This window comes from Cryptomeria japonica, chromosome 5 (assembly GCF_030272615.1).
Source record: "Cryptomeria japonica chromosome 5, Sugi_1.0, whole genome shotgun sequence".
Lineage (NCBI taxonomy): Eukaryota > Viridiplantae > Streptophyta > Pinopsida > Cupressales > Cupressaceae > Cryptomeria > Cryptomeria japonica.
In genome coordinates this window covers 589763281-589769975 of record NC_081409.1, presented here as the reverse complement: position 1 = coordinate 589769975, position 6695 = coordinate 589763281, and the positions used below count along the sequence as shown (strand labels likewise).

General features: G+C 37.0%; 1 long non-coding RNA gene across 1 annotated transcript; it reads left to right on the top strand.

Annotated features, from left to right (window-relative positions):
- Nucleotides 1-589: 589 nt before the first annotated feature.
- Nucleotides 590-5199, top strand: LOC131029549 (uncharacterized). Its single transcript, XR_009102791.2, has 2 exons — nt 590-1244; nt 4560-5199. It is a non-coding gene; the product is annotated as an uncharacterized LOC131029549 (long non-coding RNA).
- Nucleotides 5200-6695: the final 1496 nt, after the last annotated feature.

Here is a 6695-nt window from a genome sequence, read left to right as displayed (position 1 = left end):
TTGGAATGCATGTTTGTATTCATCTGTCACGCCCATTTCAAATGTGACACTCAACTGCTACATAACTCGTTATTAACACACCCACCACAAGGTCTCTTTTGAGAATTATCACATGCATGTCACTAGCTCCATGGCTAAGTGGTATACATAACGCATAACAATACAACTGAAAGTCACTAGAAAGGACTAAAAAGGAAAAAAAATCAGGAGAATTGAGGCAACACAACAATGTAACATACAATATTAACTTGAAATTTGTAATCCTACAAAATACAAAACAATGTCTTGAGGGATATATGTACTCTTGTATTAAGATTATAAATTTTTTTTCTTCCATCACGTTATTGTACAAATAGACAAATAACAATGTGCCAACAACATTTGAATTGATATTTTTCTTCAAACATATGGAACTTTACTTAAAAAAAACTAGCCAATGAAAATAAATCTTGAAAAGAGTTGAATTGTGATTGAAAGTAGACATTAAGTTTAATCATTGTGAAAAAATCCTCCTATCTACCTAGTTCCACGGCAAGAACTGAAAAATAAACTTAGGAATTAATCCCATTGTGAAAAACGTGCGCTAAAGTTCCCTAGAGTGGCGCAAATTTTGGTCGGTTGATGTGGCCTTCCAAGTAAAACCGCTGTACAGAGGTTCATACTCTTCGTATGCTAATTTTGGGCTCCTCTAGCATTAAATCCTCACCCTAACCAAACTCTGCCTCCTGCTCCTTTTGAATTCTGCTGGAAGATTTTTCCGGTTCAGCCGAAAAATACAGTATAGAATCAAAATTTTGCCAACGTATATGTGATAAATAAACAGGTATCCACAGAAATGGCTCCAAGAACACGGGGATTTATAAGTGAGGGTGCAAAGCTATTTTAATGGCAGAGTTAAAGGTATCTGAAAGCAAGGACTTGACGCGCATTGAGCGCATAGGTGCACATTCGCACATAAGAGGGCTCGGCTTGGATGACACACTCGAAGCCCACAGTGTTTCGCAGGGGATGATAGGTCAAAAATCAGCTAGAAAAGCGGCAGGTGTCATTCTCGAGATGATCAAGGAAGGGAAAATCGCAGGCCGCGCGGTTCTGCTGGCCGGCTAGCCTGGCACCGGCAAAACCGCTATTGCCATGGGCATGGCTAAAGCTCTAGGCGAAGAAACTCCCTTCGCAATGATGGACGCTAGCGAGATATTTTCATTAGAGATGAGCAAGACCGAGGCCTTGACACAGGCTTTCAGGTTAGCTTAAATTTTTTTATCGAGTAAATGGCAACTTAGGGGCCTTGTATTGATTAAAAATCTCTACATCATCAACAAAATGCTGATAACCAGCTGACACTTAATGATCGAATATCCACCCCTGAGAACTACTAACATTGTCATATACTTAGAAAAATTTCAGTCTATTAACAGGCAACTGGTTTTATCTGAATCCTTCTCCAGATTACAAAACGGAGATTAAACAGTGCTAGTATAGACATAAGGACACAATAAAAAACATGGTTCCCGCCACGTTGAAGAGCATACACCAGCTCGTGGACCTCAATTACCAACTTTTAGAAGCTTCGGCTTTTCCATCTTCGCTTTCACAGGACAATTAATTTTGGTCTTCCTCCTCCCACGGAAACTTAGCCGAAGTAGCCTCGTTGTCCAAACCACTACCTACTGTTGAGTTCTCTAGGCCACCTACCGCGTCCCCGTCAGTCAACTAGACCAAAACCTATTCCTTGAAGTAAGCTTGCAGCCAAACCAGCTCACCATGGCCAAATCGAGCAATTGTTTCAGGAAATGCACCCCCCCTTCCATTGCCTTCCTTCTCTTGGGGAGCAGAGACGGGTCGGCAGTAAATATTAATGGAAATTTATCCACATCCCAACTCCTACGCTTAATGACATAATAATCTTTTTGCAATGGAACACCCACTCCTGGGACGACATTCTCAAGGACATCATCCAATTCTCCAAGGAAACGACCCTGAATTAGGTTCCTGTACAATTTTATGGCAATATCCTTTGACTCCTAACATCCAGCACTGAGGCAAGAAACATTTCTGAGACATCCTAGTTTACCTTATACCTATGACTAGAGAGGAAAAACTCATCACCTAAACCCATCTTTACTGCATGAATAATGAGATCATGGTTTGACTTCAATATGCATTCTAACTGCTTGTCAGGCACCTCGCCCAAGAAAGCCATTTGACTCTGCTTGCAAGTAAGCCTAAGCAAAGTATCCATGGTAAACTAACCGACAGAGAAACGATAATAATACTAGTTATGCAGTACCAGACATTTCCACCACCAGTGTACTTAACAAGGCTTACTATTTGCCAACTCTGTTTGCTCACATGCCTATCTCTAGAAAGACCCAATTTGCATTCATTTACCATAACTTCTGTCACCTTAATCTATCTGCTCGGAAAGAGAACTGATGACACTTTGCCTCATTAAATGGAGAGGCCAAAGAACCCCTACCTCACCGCACTGACAAAGCAGCCACATATGACCGAGCCGCTAAATTGGTCAAGTCATGGACCATGCCATTCCCTTTGTGGAGTATCCATGGTAAACTTACCCAACAGAGAAACAATAACAATACCAGTTATGCAATGTCGAACAATGCCACCACCAATGTACTTAATAAGGCTTAACATTTGCCGCCTTTGTTTTCTCTCATGCCTATTTCTCGAAAGAACTAATTTGCATTCATTTCCCATAACTCCCGTCAACTCAATCTGTCTGCCCGTAAAGAGACATGATGACGCTTGCCTCATTAAATGGAGAGGCCAAAGAACCCCTACCTCACTGCGCTGACAAAGCAGCCACATCTGACTGAGCCACTAAATTGGCCATGCAATTCCCTTTGCAATAAACGTGCGTTATTTTAAAGTACTCAAACTTTCCCATAAACTCCCAGATAGTTTCTAGCCATTTATTTAACTTCCAATTTGGGGTCTTTTTTGGCCTAATTGCATTGATAGTAATAAGGGAATCACCTTCGAGATGCAATCCTATAGCATTCATCTCTAAACCACATTAAAACAAAGGAGGGCCGCTTGGAACTCTGCATCATTGTTTGTCGTTACTCCCAAGAACTCTGTTTTCTTATTCAACACTATACCATTATGATCTCTTGCCACACTTCTAGCTCTGTTGTCTTCAGGATTGCCTTTTGAGGTTCCATTGAAATTAACTTTTATTTACCCTTCCTCTAGAACCGCCCAAACTACTCCTGCCCTCGGATTCGAAGGAAGATTAACCTTTCTAACCCCATGAAAAGGGACAGGGTTTGCTTAATTTTAAGGCAGTTTATGTCTTGACAATTTTAGAAGGGCTGGTGAATCCTTTTCAACATTGACTTCTGAATTTCTTATTGCTGAAGTTTGGAAATCCTGGCAATATTTTTCAATATTCAGTTTTGAATTTCCTATGGTTGAAGTTTTAGAAATCCTAGCAAGTCTTCTTCAATATTTAATTTTGATTTTTCTGTTGAAGCGGTTTCTAATAGTGGTAAATCTTTTTAAATGTTCAAATTTGAATTTTTTATGGTTGAAATTTCGAAATCCTGGCAAATGTTTTTCAATATTCAAGTTTGAGTTTCTCATGGTTGAAGTTTTAGAAACCCTGGTAAATCTTTTCCAATTTTCAAATTTGAACTTCTTATGGTTAAAATTTCAAAATCCTGGTAAATCTTTTTCAATATTCAATTTCGAATTTCTTGAAGTGGAAGTCTCGAAATCCTGGCAAATCTTTGTCAATTTAAATTCTGGATTTCTTATTTTTGCAGTTCACAAATCTTGGCAAATATGTTTTAATATTGATTTTTAAAATTCCTATTTGCGAAGATCAGAAATTTAGGTGAAGTTTTTTCAATATTGAATTCTGAATATCTTTTTCCTTCAAGTTAGAAGTCTGATATATATTTGCAACATTGAATTCCAAATTTCCTTATTTCTGAAGTTTAGAGATTTGTGTCAATAAATTTCAACATCAGATTCTAGGTTTCTTATTTTTGACAATTAGAAATCCCATGAATCATTTTGAATCTGAATTTCACAATGATTAAAATTTGAAGAACTAAGCAAATCATTTGCAATATGGAATTTTGAATTTTTCTTGTGCTTTAAGTTTTAGAAATCTTTTCTATTCTTTTCTGTCTTGTGAAAATCTGTTTTTTTCAAATTCCATAAGATCTTATGTGCTCTACAAAAAAATTGCTATTTTAAAGTAAAGTAATGATATTGAAGATTTTTTTTTTCAGAAAAGAAAAGTTATAGAAGAAGAGCTTCAGGAAAAATGTTGAGTAGGAATCTTGCAAACGAAGTGTGGCTGGAAATGTGTGTCTATTGATATCTTTTCTCACACAGTTTTTTTTAGCAATTTTTTCTTATTCTTCTTCGTCACTGTGGACTCTCAAAAGTTTAAAATGTTTTAAAGAAATATTATTTTAATGAATTTGAGGCAACTATTCATTTTTAAATGACAGTTTTTTGAGAAATGTGTCAAGATTGACCAATTGGTGAATATTAGCTTCTAAAATGGTTCCTCCTTTCAGGAAAGCAATAGGTGTCAAAATTTAGGAAGAAACAGAGATTATTGAAGGAGAGGTTGTTGAGATTCAGATAGACCGACCAACTGTTGCATCAAAGATTGGGAAATTAATGCTGAAAACGACAGAGATGGGACTATGTATGAAATGGGAAGCAAGATGATTGAGGGTTTGAACAAGGAGAAGGTCTAGAGTGGAGATGTTGTAGCAATTGATAAGGCTTCTGGGAAGATCACTAAGTTGGGGCGGTCTTTTGCCAGGTCTAGGGACTATGATGCCATGGGGCTGCAGACCAAGTTTGTACAATGTCCTGATGGGGAGCTGCAGAAGCGCAAGGAGGTGGTGCATTCTGTTACACTGCATGAAATTGATGTCATCAATAGCAGGTTAGCAAAATTTCAGCTATAAGAAGGACAATTTCAAGAAGTACCTACTCTCAAAATTTAGAAATCCTAGCAAACTCTTCTCAGTTTTGAACCCTCAATTGTATTATTTTTCAATCACACTCGTTTAAGCTACTTAGGGTTTTCTCCTTTATACAAAAATTTGACAAGTTCTTGATGGAAAATTGACAAATGAATTTTGTTTTGTAGAAGTGGAGTCAGATTTTCATTGAAATAAAAGTAGTTGTATAAATTTTTTCTCATTCTTTTTCACCATATTAACATGTTCATCTGTATATATTTAAATTTTATATGTATGCATATTTGTAGGGATGAAACTTTTGTTTTATAATAATTCATTATTACAAGATTTCAGTGCCTTGAAAGTTTTAACAAGAATGTAGTTCCAAGCCTGAAAAGATTCCTATAATATGGAAGCCCAAAAAGATTGTCTACGTCTCGACTGATCCACATTTTACAATTCTACATCTATGCTACTGCTATACTAGTTAAAATATCAGGTTTTCATTGTGATTTGTACTGTCCCTAAGGTTTTTCTCTTGTTTTAGGGTTTCAATTTTCAAATTAAATGAATTTAAATCCAAACTAGGGTTACAGATTAAATGAAATCAAAACTCTTCTGTCACTGTACTGCAAAACACTGTAAAATCCTTGACCAGAAATGACAAACTGCAGATCTAGAAAGAATCATTTAATTTGATGGCAATATCATTTATGAAGAAGATGCAGAGTACAATTTGAAATCATGAAGATTTACCAGCAATAAAGCAACTGGATGTTAGACAATTGTTTATATTGTAATGTCCCAGTACAGGTTCACTGGCAGCAATCAGAATGTCTTATTTGATACATTGCTCATGCAGAGGTAAGCTGAGCCTCCAGGTCAGAAATAGGCAATTTATGGCGTGCCTGGATGGTACCTTAGGGTTTGGTTCAGATTTAGGCAACCTGTGTTAGGAATTGGTTGCTCCCTCTATAAATTTGTGGCAACCTTATTCACAGCTCCTGGTCTGGATGCAACTGTATATCATTTGATTGATATGTTGCTGTGATCTATTTTCCATTCTTTGCGGATGTGGTCAAGGAATAGTGCTAAAGTCTCCAATGTGTGGATGGTCCAGGTCTGATTGCTACTCCTCAATAATTCTTTATGCTAGTTGCTACATGAAATTATGGTTGGTGGGTATTCAGCAACTCCTGTGTTTGGCTGGCTGTAGATCTGATTCCTAGCAGATGATGTCACCCAGATCTACCACTTTGTGCCTTAAAGAGTGGTGAATAGTATGATCACTGCCCTACCGCAAAATTAGTCTAGACAGTCCACAACTTGGCACTGATCCTCAGATGAACTAGGTTTATTGGACGACAGTCAGGCCTGCAATGACAAAACTAGAACATAAGTTGACCTTGAAATCCAGATTTGAGTGTAAACAGTAAGTGTAGGAGGAGAGGTTTTGTTCTCACCTAACAAGCTCTATAAAGAGGTTTACGTTCCTGTTGGAGAAAGGAAAGTTGGTTGTAACAGTGAAATTGTCAGCTATCAAAAGTGCCCTCCAAAATTGCCTTTGACCTGGCTTTATACCCTTATTAAAATAGGTCCTCAGGGTCCAAAATCTAGGCACCAGATTTCAAATTTAAATTTTTAACTTTATTTTATTTTTATTATTTCATTATTTATATTTTATATTTAATTAATATTTATTTGAGCAGTGTTAAGAAATACCTTTGGTAGATGTGA